Source organism: Capra hircus, chromosome 12 (genome assembly GCF_001704415.2).
Source record: "Capra hircus breed San Clemente chromosome 12, ASM170441v1, whole genome shotgun sequence".
Taxonomy (NCBI): Eukaryota; Metazoa; Chordata; class Mammalia; order Artiodactyla; family Bovidae; genus Capra; species Capra hircus.
The window spans coordinates 65,343,606-65,357,052 of record NC_030819.1 but is presented as its reverse complement, the minus strand read 5'-3'; the positions used below and the strand labels follow the sequence as shown (position 1 = coordinate 65,357,052).

At 47.8% G+C, this 13,447-nt stretch overlaps 1 pseudogene; it reads left to right on the top strand.

Annotated features, from left to right (window-relative positions):
- Positions 12,662 to 13,160, top strand: LOC106502696 (annotated as a pseudogene).

The window sequence follows — 13,447 nt, the reverse complement described above, 5'->3', positions numbered from 1 at the left end:
AAAGATGACCACTAGAATCAATTAGAAGAATTTTCTGTCAGTTCAGTTTTCTAGAATCTCCACTAGAAACCCCACCATCTGCTTGAGGATTATGAGTTCTGCGGAGCAAAATCTGCCCACGAGAGGCCACTGATGGTCGCTGTCTTCTGAGTGCAAAGTCTGCACCCGTGGTGATCCCACTGGTTTAAGAACAAACGGAGTGCCAGGGCCTGGAGGATTCTCTCCCTGGGGGCACTCAGGGCAGGCGCCGAGGAACAAACTGTCCCAAGTTCATTTCTTCACCATGAAGATGCCCACAAGGAAACTGAAGCACAAGATACAGTTACCCAGAAACGGAAGTTACTGGCTACTTCGCTTCGTCTCGCGCTAAACCAGGTGGAAACGATGCGAAATACTGAAAGTAACGCCTTACTGCCTTCACGGTCACCGCCAGCCTGGGGCTGTTCTGCGTCAGTGTGTGCCTCTTACGTGGCCTGGGGGCGCACATGTGGTGCTCTAACCCACAGAATCAGAATCAGTGAGGTCCCACCCATGACAACAGCTGCGGGCTGTGAGTCTGCCTCTTGAACAAACCCATGGCTAGTTCTGATGTTCGCTGAGGTCTGAGACCCACCAGTGTGGCTGACCTCAGTGGAATAATCCCATTTTACTGTGTCCAGCTGCCATCTCCATAGATTCAGGCAAGGAGTAGGATCAATTTTTTTTTTTCAATGTAGTAAAAAGAATTAAGTGATTTCAGGATATACTTTGTTTTTGCTGCAGACTTTTCTCAGAAGAGAAAGTCTGATTATCCCTTCTTGCCATGTGGCTCTCTTCCTCGAGTTTTCATAACATCCAGAAAGTTCAGCTGTTACTGTGTTCATTTCCCCAGAATACCATTGCCTTAGAATGCTCAGCAGGGATGCGTGGCCGTGTTCTGGGTCAGCCTTGGCGCTTCAGTATATATGAATACCTACACTTCATATATATGTGTGTGCATGCTAAGTCGCTCAGTCGTGTCTGACTCCTTGCAGCCCCATGGACTGTAGCCCACCAGGCTCCTCTGTCCATGGGATTCTCCAGGCAAGAATACTGGAGTGGGTTGCCATGCTCTCCTCCAGCGATCCTGACCCAGGGATCGAACCCGTATCTCCTGTGGCTCCTTCATCGCAGGAGGATTCTTTACTGCTGAGCCACGAGGAAGCCCATAGGTATATATACTTCAGTACATAGGTACAGATACTTAAGGTATAAGCAGTGTATTAGTAGAATGTCTGCCCTCTAGGCCTTACTAGCTATCACTACTGTGAGCTTGCCATGCTCCTCTTCTATCAAGAGCCCAGATGAGGGAAATGGTACTAACAGAATCAGTTCAAGGGCCTGCCATCACTTCCTACACAGTGTGGACATCGTCTCTGGATTAAGCCAGACTTTCAGAGAACCACAGTCGTGGGCCATTTGCCTTGGCTGTGAACTTCTTTCCTGAAATGTGTCACGACCATCATCACCATGCCTTGAGTGAAGTGAAAGGGTTAGTCACTCCGTCCAGCTCTTTGCAACCCCGTGGAAAGCAGCCTGCTAGGCTCCTCTGTCCATGGCATTCTGCAGACAAGAATCCTGGACTGGGTAGCCATCCCCTTCTCTGGGGGATCTTCTTGTCTCAGGGTTCTTTACCGTCTGAGCCACCAGGGAAGCCCTCACCGTCCCTTGAGGGAGGCCCTACTACATCACCAGTCAAAGCCTGCTGGTGTGTGGGTGAGTGCATCACCCGAGTCACCCAGGGTCCCGTCCATGCATTCATGCACAGGAGTTCTCTGAGATTCATTTGTTTCACAGCAACTGTCTGGGTCCCTCAGCCATGGAACACCTTGCCTGCTCACAGGCCCTCTCAGGCACCCAGCACAGAGACAGCGACGTGGAGACACATGGAAATGGCATGGGCACCACAGATGAGGGCAGGAATTGCAAGCTGCAAACCCTCTGATCTTCCTCTGTGACTGGAAAATAAAGTTAGAAAATACCCAGGACTGGGGCGGAATAAAGGCTCTCCCTTCTTTGCCCAGCAGAGGGCGCAGCTAGCACCCTCTTCTTAACCTGGGAGGAAACCAGGACCAAACGTGATTCCAGGAGACAGATGCCCCCAAACTCAATGAGGGTGCTCCATGGGACTCATGGGTCCTTTTCTCTTAAAGTCATGGAGAGGAATGAGCCCCTCTTTATTTGAGTTGACATTTATGAAAAAAGGGAGGTGCCCCACACTGGTGGCCACTCAGGAATGGGTTTGATTATAAAGTGTGCACACACACAGCAGCCCAGCTCCACGTAAAAACAGGCAAAGGTGTGACACATGGCAGAATCTTCATCTAGAATTCTAGAGCACAGGGGCTCCCCTACCCCAGGGGTGACACCCTGACACGGTGCCCCAGCTCCCAGGAACCTCATCTCAAAACAGCGTCAAGAGGGTATGATAGCGGTGGCTGTTCAGTGTCATCGTGGACTTCCAAACAAATGGATTTACAGAAGACTTCCAAACCCTAGCCTGGCATTAAGTAGATTTGCTACTGTGTAGTATTAAAACTCCAGAGAAGGCAATGGCAACCCACTCCAGTACTCTTGCCTGGAAAATCCCGTGGATGGAGGAGCCTGTGGGCTGCAGTTCATGGGGTCGCTAAGAGTCGGGCACGACTGAGCGACTTCACTTTCACTTTTCATTTTCACGCATTGGGGAAGGAAATGGCAACCCACTCCAGTGTTCTTGCCTGGAGAATCCCAGGGACGGGGGAGCCTGGTGGGCTGCCGTCTATGGGGTCGCACAGAGTCGGACACGACTGAAGCGACTTAGCAGCTGCAGTATTAAAACTCAGACCAAAAACATCTACATTAGTGAAACTGCATGCAACCCAGCCAAAAAACACACACCACTGCTTTATGCCATCAGCAAATCAGAGAAGTGTGCAGATAACCAGGAGCTTTCCAGGTAGCACTAGTAGTAAAGAACCCACCTGCCAATGCAGGTTAGACGTAAGATACATGGATTCGATCCCTGGGTCGAGAAGATCCCCTGGAGGAGGGCCTGGCAACCCACTCCAGTATTCTTGCCTGGAGAATCCCATGGACAGAGGAGCCTGGTGGGCTACAGTCCATGGGGTTACAGTCAGGCAACACGACTGAGGTGACTTAGCACACACACACACAGATAACCAGGGGAAGAAGCAGACTGAAGGCCCAGCAAAGGACCTGCAGGAGCAGAGAAAACACTGAGAAGGGGACGCTCTGTCTGCGACGCCCGGCTAGCGGTCTAGACCAGTGCTGAGCGGGAATCCACTTCTTTGACCTTGGCAGCTTTTACCGCTGTCTTTGGGATGCTGTGCCCACCCCCACCCCCACCCAACAGAGCAAACCCAGCTGATCTGGGGTTAAGAGAGATGCTCCTTAACGTTCCCCAAATGCAGCCAGACTCATTAAATAAGAGCACTCTTCTTCTCATAACAAAAGCCACCATAGCAAGGAGAGATAAAATGTGTCTTGTCTGAAAGTCCGTGCTCTTTCTATAACTTCAAGGTGCCCGTGGCTGAATAACAGCCCAGCAGGAGCGGCAGTAACAACAAACCTCGCTCTCTTCACAGTCCCTGGAACTGCAACTGTGATTTGAAAAGGTCTCCCATTCTTTACCTTATCCCCTCCAAAAAAAAAAACCTTTGAAAACTCTTATGAGTACAAAATCCTCACTCTGAAAAGAGCAACAGTGCCTTTCCCAGACCCAGACTGGCAAGCATTTCTTGAGTCTGCTAGGATACTCAGCATTTTGCTGGTAAGACCTTTGCAGGCATTGAAGAAACCAGCAAACTCTCCCAGCGGCTTGCCCTCGTGGACTCTCAGATGAGCCCAGGTCCTGTGCACTCACTCTGCATGACCCCCGAGAAATACCACCCATCTACAGGCCGACAGCATGACCCCCAAGTAACACCACTCACCGAAAGGCCAACGGCATGACCCCCGAGCAACACCACCCACCGACAGGCTGACAGCATGATCCCTGAGTAACACCACCCACCGACAGGCCGACAGCACGACCCCCGAGTGACACCATCTATATAGGCCAACAGCATGACCCCTGAGTAACACCACCCACCTACAGGCTGACAGCATGACCCCTGAGTAACACCACTCACCTGCAGACAGATGGCACTCAAGTCTGCAACTCCATTCTTGAACTCCAGGCTCATGAGAAGGCCCGCTGGGCCTCCTCAACTCAATCAGTTGCTGGGTTAGAAATCTCTCCTCTGGGTCTCCATGATTCTCAAGTGTGTATTTCTACCATGTCTCACATTCTACGGTGATTGTTTATTTATGATCCTTTCTAGGAATAAGACTTGCAGCCTGGTTGGGAGGCAGAACAGTTCCATAAGAAAAGGGAAGCGAGGGCTCAGAGGGGAGTCTAGAGAGCTACTTGGATAAAGCTGATGCATTCAGAGAGGCCTTCCTGGAAGGGGGGGTATATTCTGAACCCCAGTGAGCAGAGAAAGGTAGGAATGGGAAGTGAGATGGCAAAGGTGAAGGGTGGTGTGCCGGAAGCTGCCACGGGAGATCCCACCCATGACAAGGTCATGTGGAAGAGAACTGTTAAGCAAGGCTTCAAAACTCAAGGGGCTCCCTAGGCTTTCTCGAGCATCTACCCCAAAACTAGAATCTTACTGTTTCATGACTTTCCCCAACTCCTCTTGACATTAACAGGGGGCTAACCCTGACCACCTTTCTCTGGAGAAAATCAACTTAGGGCTATAGCTAATAAGTCTCCTGGACATGAGAGAAATATTTCAAATCACACCCCCTCTGTTAGCATTCTAGCTTGCTTGGCAGGTTATCCAGACTCTAGCAGCTATGCATACAATTATTTACAGCCTCCCAACTGTGAGAAGCACGGAAAGCCTAAAACATAGAGCCTTTGAAAGAGTTAAAAGTTATTAGAGTAGTGCTAGTGCTGGTGTAGGATTTCATTTCTGGGCCAAAGCTTGTTGCTAAGTTCCCATGTCTCTTATCCACTGTGCACCTGGGAGTGCATTAGTTAACATAGCGAGAATGCTAGAAAAACACGTGTAGCCTTGAATTTAACCATATCAGACTTTTGAGCTAATCGGTTCTTTCTTGTAACTCACTGCACCTTTGCTCTGTGAAAAACGTAACTCTGTTTGGCATTTTCTGAGGCTGACATAGATTAGAAATATAAAGAAAAAACACTTTGAGGGAAAATAAGTTTTCTGGTTGAGCAGCCTTTATCAAAAGAGGGTCATAAAATGTTCACAGGCCTCCAAGGCCAGAAGATACTGTACACAACATCTTTTGTGGGAAAGGTATGCAGAAAAATCATGGTTTTGATAAGGGCAATACTGCTGGAATGTTGGGCTGACTCTGTATGACCTTGCATCTTTCATTTCCCTCTATGTACAAAAAAGGTATATAAGTTCCGTTTAAAAACAAAGCTATGGATCTCGCTCATCAAAGCAGCTTGGTCTCCTCGTGTCAATCATTTTCCTCCTGTTACTCTCTCTTTCAGGCTAGTTCCCATCTGGAGTACAGAAATCCACGGTGTCTACTTATTTGCCTGGGTTTCTATGACCTGAACAGGAAGGCGCCCTGCGCCTTCACTTCCCCGGGAGACCGGGAGGGCACCTGTGGCCTCACGTAGACGGTGCAAGTCTCTTGTCTTGAGACTTTATTGATTTTCTGTATAAACCCAGGAACACCAGCCTCTTTTCTTCTCTCCTCTATTTTCTTATCTACAACATTCTTAACTATCTCTCTCTCTCTAAATCAATCGCAATTGCCAACGCCGTCTCTCCTTCGGGTTTCCCTAGATCCTGTGGGGGCTGGACCCCGAAAGTGGTGGGTTTGGGCAACAGGGGAAACCCAGCTGGAAGGAGCGGCGTGGCCGAAGAGGACTATGAGGTGGGGCAGGCATGGGGGCACAGGAGCTCAGCCATCGCTGCCATAGAAACGCAAGAAAAGCAACCTCTTGGCTTCGGTTTCCTCATCTGTAAGCTTGGAGCTGACAGCACAGCTCGGGGTTCAGCCACTCAGCACGCTTTCCCTTTCGAGCAGGGCCCTAGCCTCTGGGGAGCTTCCTCTACCATCACAGGTACAGAGGGTGTATCTGGGGCACTGCCCTCCCTGGAGGCGCCCTCCCCACCCTGGGGCTTCCTGGCACCCAGGATCCAGGGACCTGGCCGCCCTCCCAGGGCTGGTAGGCACCTGACGCCCGCAGAGGAGAAACCCTCTGGGGCTCAGTCACTTCACTGCAGGCTCAGAGCACCTGGCTGGTCCCTCGGCCCAGGCTTTCTGGAGCCGCCTGGTTCCTTCCTCTCACACCAGCCTCCTAACAGCCCTTCTAACAAATTACCTCTCAGGTTAGCCGGAAATTTTGTTCCTTATGTTCAAAAAATCCTTTCTGATACAAGAGTTTGCATCAAAAGGGGTGAGGTGGGAACTGAATGAGTTCAGAACGAGGGCCAAGCCCTTAGCATGGCATCTGGCACATAATAAGCACTCCCGGGTGGGAGCGATTGTTGCTGAGAAGTGGGAGCCTGGAAGATGAGGGGAAGGATTGTTTGGTAGGGAAATGGCCACTAAATCAGCATTTCAGATTCTTTCAACATGGCGCTCAATAACAAATACACTTCCCGTCACAGCCTAGCAATCAGGTGACCAAACATCTTCACTGGCTCAGGGAGTCCTGGTTTATGCTGTTCTCCCGGCGCGATTATTATCAGAGACTCTGTACTCACAACAGCCCAACAGGGTCCCAGTTTGGATCTTCATGATCTTCTAATGGGTCACGACAGTCAGTGCTCTCAGGCGGCTCTGGGCAATGTCCATGCTCTTCTCTGGAGCTTTCTATTCAACATCGGAATAAGGTGGTGCCATGCAATACAGTGGTGCCAATACAGGGACTCATTCCAGAGAGGATGCAGTGCTCCAAGGGGGTTAAACAGAAAACACTGGCCTTCCTAGCAGACCTCTCTGTCGGGGGATTCTATAGACCTGTTTGCTATTGTTCTCATGTTTATGGACTTACTGTCTATTGCCTTGCTATGATGAGCACAAAAATTTAATTTGGCTTCAAACAGTTTTCGATTGCCAGGGGAAAAAAAATCAATGCTGCTTATTAGGGCTCTTGTTTGTTCATTAAAATAAATTACCTTTGGGTTCTGAGCTGACTTTCATAAGACCAAAGTTTGCTGTTATTAAGAGGAACAGACTCCATGGATGGTAACATCTCTAAAGGAAAGTTCTAGTTTGCAGCCTGATTATGAGGTAGTCCGGTAAGAGAGGGTGGGGCAGAGGTAATTACTGCTGAAAACTGTGCCCTTGTTTTGAGCATCTCTATGGCACTCAGTCCATCAGAGCTTTGCCCTAACCCTGCGGGGCCACAGGGAATATGCACCCTATTGATCCAAGAGCCTTTGGGTCTCCTTGGAGCTAAACAGAGCCCCAGGTAGACTTCATCGGGATGTTAAGAGAAAGGATCGTGTATTTATGCATTCCAGAACAGTGCCCAATGGGTTTCCCAGGTGGTTCTGTGGCAAAGAATCTGCCTGCCAATGCAGGAGACACAAGAGACACGGGTTCAAGCCCTGGGTCCAGAAGATCCCTTGGAGAAGGAGACGGCAACCCACTCCAGTATTCTTGCCTGGGAAATCCCATGGACAGAGGAGCCTGATGGGCTACAGTCTGGGGTCACAAAGAGTTGGACACGACTGAGCACACACACTAAGACTGCCCAGCAGACTGCTGCCAAAAGAGGAGGGCATTTAATAGTGAGGTGGACTCAAACCAAAAAGGCTCTAAATCATATACATTTCCCAAGACGGAGCAGAGCTTGTAGCTACTGATTGCATATGAGGACAGACATCTTGAAGATATTCCTTTGATGTCTCAGATTAATATCTTGACCAGTGCCACTGGGCAGCCTCTTTTAAAGGCCCCAAGCACCAGAAAGAAGTTGGAAAAATGAATGCTTGTATTTTGCAGCTTTTGATATGGAAAGCTTGGATGGTTGGGAAAGGTCATTGATAAATGGAGGTTGACCTCAGGTATTTTAGACCTAAGGTGCTTTTGGCAGCTGTGACATTTCTGTAGGCTAGGAATTTTGAAAACTTAACTGCAGGCTATGCAGGACCTTTGATATTTCCTTTTCCATCACTATTCCTGTTTCACCATATGTCAATACTACCCAAGAGCAAATCAGCTCTCTAGGCCGACATAAGCTTGAGAGTCACAGACATCGCCCCTAAACATCAGAGTTTAATGTCTGACTGATGACTGCAGCTAACGAATTCCATGCTAGTCAGCTGAGAACTAGGAGCTATGGTTAAAAACAGACATTAGGAACTGCTAAAATCAAACATATTTTAACTAGATGCAATCTGTACTTCCTGACACAAGGAACTTTTTTAAAAAAGAAGCAGAGAGAAAGGTCATGATTACGACTGAAATTCAATGGTATAAGTAATTGGCAATCGGTAATTTATCTGCATCAATGATTGTCAGAGGAAAGCCTCAGCTTAGCACACTGAACTCAGAGCAGAGGAGGGAAGCTTTGGGTGAATACTCCTCACCTGGAAAAACCTGATCCTACTTTTCAACAACCCTGTGCTTAGGAGGAAGCTGTTCTGTGAGTAGTGGTGGTGGTTTAGTCGCTAACTCTTGTGACCCCATGGAGAGTAGCTTGCCAGGCTCCTCTGTCCATGGGATTCTCCAGGCAAGAATACTGGAGTGGGTTAAAGGCTGTACTCCATGGTGCCTGTAAGCTAAATTTCAATAGAAACTACAAACAACTGACCAGTAGACTTTACTTTTAAGGCCCTGGTGATCCCACCCACTAGCAAGTACAGAGGAATGAGGGACTATATGGGACGGTCCTCCATAAACTTCATTCCTGCAGAGGGGAGAGAACGGGAGGTTGAGAGAAATGCTTTCAAGAACACAATGCCCATCAGGAAAATGAACCGAACATCTGCAAAAGCCAACATGTTAATCACACAAACCTAAGCTTGATCCCCTGCTTGGAGAATCTGCCCAGTCTCCCAAGCCACCCAATCTTCAGGGTACTTAGTGGACGGACGGAATGGCAGTCCACAGGACATCAGAGCTGGGACCAGACATCACTGTACCATTTGCCTGGGTACTAATTGGCTACAGGTCTGCTCTGCTTTTATGAAAAGCCAGCAAATGACGACCCATATTTCTAATGATGCATTTTACCAAAGGATCCGAAGGATCCCTTTAAATATCCAGGTGTCTTGATGGGCTTAAATAAGATCCAGGGTTTCCTTGGTGGTCCAGTGGTTAGGAATCTACCCCCCAACGCAGGGGACACGGGTTGGACCCCTAGTCAGGGAGGATCCCACATGCTGCGGAGCAACTGAACCCTTGCACCATAACTGCTGAGCCCGTGATCAAGAGCCCAGGAGGCGTCAGAGTCCACGTGCATCTACAGTCCACATTCCACAACAAGAGAAGCCACCACAGTGAGGAGCCTAAGCACCGCAGCTGGAGAGCAGTCCGCACACAAAAACCCAGCGTAGCCAAAATTTCAAAAAAAATTAAAAAATAAGATCCAATTTATGGGTCACATTCCCACAGTGTATCCACTGTGTAATATAAGGGTCCCATTTACTCTGCTTCCAGGGTTCACAGGGCAGCGTGGAACAGGCACAGAACTCTTCCACTATGTGCAGAACCTGGTGCTGTATTAGGGGCAGGCACCATGTGATCTGGAGAAGGCAATGGCACCCCACTCCAGTACTCTTGCCTGGAAAATCCCATGGGTGGAGGAGCCTGGTAGGCTGCAGTCCATGGGGTCGCTAAGAGTCAGACACGACTGAGCAACTTCACTTTCACTTTTCACTTTCATGCATTGGAGAAGGAAATGGCAACCCACTCCAGTGTTCTTGCCTGGAGAATCGCAGGGATGAGGGAGTCTGGTGGGCTACCGTCTATGGGTCACACAGAGTTGGACACAACTGAAGCGACTTAGCAGCAGCAGCAACCATATGATCACCATTGACTAGTTCAGCGACCCGACCCACCCCCACCCCCGCCCCCAGGCTGGGACATGAGTTTACTGACATATCCTTCGCCACCATATTGGAAAACTATCAAATCAGCCCAGACTCATACCCTTTCTTATGATTCTTCTCCCCATGGCAATGTTTTCTCTCAACCATTCTTAAGCCTTTGTCTCCAGGCTTATTTAACCAATGGTCATATGATGCATTGGGTGTTAGTTCTAGAAGGTCTTGTAGGTCTTCATAGAACTGTTCCAGTTGAGCTATTTTAAATTCTGAAAGACGATGCTGTGAAAGTGCTGCACTCAATATGCTAGCAAATTTGGAAAACTCAGCAGGGGCCACAGGACTGGAAAAGGTCAGTTTTCACTCCAAACCCAAATAAAGGCAATGCAAAAGAATGCTCAAACTACCCCACAATTGCACTCATCTCACACACTAGTAAAGTAATGCTTAAAATTCTCCAAGCCAGACTTAAGCAACACATGAACCGTGAGCTTCCAGATGTTCAAGCTGGTTTTCGAAAAGGCTGAGGAACCAGAGATCAAATTGCCAACATCCACTGGATCATGGAAAAAGCAAGAGAGTTCTAGAAAAACATCTATTTCTGCTTTATTGACTATGCCAAAGCCTTTGACTGTGTGGATCACAATAAACTGTGGAAAATTCTGAAAGAGATGGGAATACCAGACCACTTGACCTGCCTCTTGAGAAACCTGTATGCAAGTCAGGAAGCAACAGTTAGAACCAGACATGGAACAACAGACTGGTTCCAAATAGGAAAAGGAGTACGTCAAGGCTGTATATTGTCACCCTGCTTATTTAACTTCTATGCAGAGTACATCATGAGAAACACTGGACTGGAAGAAGCACAAGCTGGAATCAAGATTGCCAGGAGAAATATAAATAACTCAGATATGCAGATGACACCACCCTTATGGCAGAAAGTGAAGAAGAACTAAAGAGCCTCTTGATGAAAGTGAAAGAGGAGAGTGAAAAAGTTGGCTTAAAGCTCAACATTCAGAAAACTAAGATCATGGCATCTGGTCCCATCACTTCATGGCAAATAGTTGGGGAAACAGTGGAAACAGTGGCTGACTTTATTTTTCTGGGCTCCAAAATCACTGCAGATGGTGACTGAAGCCATGAAATTAAAAGATTATTACTCCTTGGAAGGAAAGTTATGACCAACCTAGACAGCATATTGAAAAGCAGAGACATTACTTACCCAACAAAGGTCCGTCTAGTCAAGGCTATGGTTTTTCCAGTGGTCATGTATGGATGTGAGAGTTGGACTGTGAAGAAAGCTGAGCGCTGAAGAATTGATGCTTTTGAACTGTGGTGTCGGAGAAGACTCTTGAGAGTCCCTTGGACTGCAAGGAGATCCAACCAGTCCATCCTAAAGGAGATCAGTCCTGGGTGTTCACTGGAGGGACTGATGTTGAAGCTGAAACTCCAATACTTTGGCCACCTGATGCAAAGAGCTGACTCATTAGAAAAGACCCTGATGCTGGGAAAGACTGAGGGCAGGAGGAGAAGGGGACGACAGAGGATATGGTTGGATGGCATCATCGACTCGATGGACATGGGTTTGGGTGAACTCTGGGAGTTGATGATGGACAGAGAGGCCTGGTGTGCTGCAGTTCACGGGGTCACAAAGAGTCGTATAGCGACTGAACTGAACTGAATATGATGCATTATTTAAACTACAAGAGCGACTTCCCTGGTGGTCCAGTGTCTAAGACTCCATGCTCCCAATGCAGGGGCCTAGGGTTTGATCCCTGGTCAGGGAACTAGAGCCCACCTGTTGCAACTGAAGATCTCAGATGCCACAACTAAGGCCCAGCACGACCAAATAAATTACGAAATAAAAATAAATACTTTAAAATACGAGAAGGAAATGCTCATCACCCTCAGTCTGGGTCCGAGCCCACGTTCTGGCTGTGCAGAAGCACTGACGGCTCAGTACGTGGCCCTCACATTTCCCAGCCCCCATGTGGGTACCCAGGGCTGTGAGACTCATTTCAGCCAAAGGACTGTGGGACATTTGGGGGCCAAAGCATTTAAAAACTGACCCATGAATGGATAAGAAAGCTGTGGTACATATATACAATGGAGTATTACTCAGCTATCAAAAAGAATACATTTGAATCAGTTCTAATGAGGTGGATGAAACTGGAGCCGATTATACAGAGTGAAGTAAGCCAGAAGGAAAAACACCAATACAGTATACTAACACATATATATGGAATTTAGAAAGATGGTAATGATAACCCTGTATGTGAGACAGCAAAAGAGACGCGGATATACAGAACAGACTTTTTGACTCTGTGGGAGAGAGAGAGGGTGGGATGATTTGGGAGAATGGCACTGAAACATGTATAATATCATATAAGAAATGAATCCCCAGTCTAGGTTCGATGCAGGATACAGGATGCTTGGGGCTGGTGCACTGGGATGACCCAGAGAGATGGTATGGGGAGGGAGGTGGGAGGGGGGTTCACGAGTGGGAACTTATGTACACCCGTGGCGGATTCATGTTGATGTGTGGCAAAACCAATACAGTATCATAAAGTTAAAAAATAATAATAATAATAAAAGAAAATTGAGCTTCCTTTTCCGGTAAGCGGCCTGAGGTGACTCCTAAAAATGGTGCGCTATTCACTTGACCCAGAAAACCCCACAAAATCATGCAAATCAAGAGGTTCCAATCTTTGTGTACACTTTAAGAACACTCGTGAAACCGCCCAGGCCATAAAGGGTATGCATATCCGAAAAGCCACCAAGTATCTGAAGGACGTCACGTTAAAGAAGCAGTGTGTGCCGTTCCGCCGCTACAACGGTGGAGTTGGCAGGTGTGCACAGGCCAAACAGTGGGGCTGGACTCAGGGTCGATGGCCCAAAAAGAGTGCTGCATTTTTACTACACATGCTCAAAAATGCAGAGAGTAGTGCTGAACTTAAGGGCTTAGATGTAGATTCTCTGGTCATTGAGCACATCCAAGTGAACCAAGCCCCCAAGATGCGACGCAGGACTTACAGAGCTCACGGTCGGATCCACCCCTCCATGAGCTCTCCCTGCCACACTGAGATGATCCTTACTGAAAAAAAATAGATTGCTCCTAAACCAGAAGAGGAGGCTGCACAGAAGAAAAAGATATCCCAGAAGAAACTGAAGAAACAAAAACTTATGGCCTGGGAATAAATGCCGCAAAAAAATAAATGCAAATAAAAGTAAAAGTGTTGGTTGTCTTAATTAGTAAATGTATTTCAAGTGTTAGCACACACACAAAAATAAATAAAATAAAACTGACTAGGCTGGGGGAAAAAAAAGAAAAGTTTAAAAAAAAAAAACTGACCCATGATCCTTCGCTTTGATCCTTCCCCTGCTTTGACCCACTG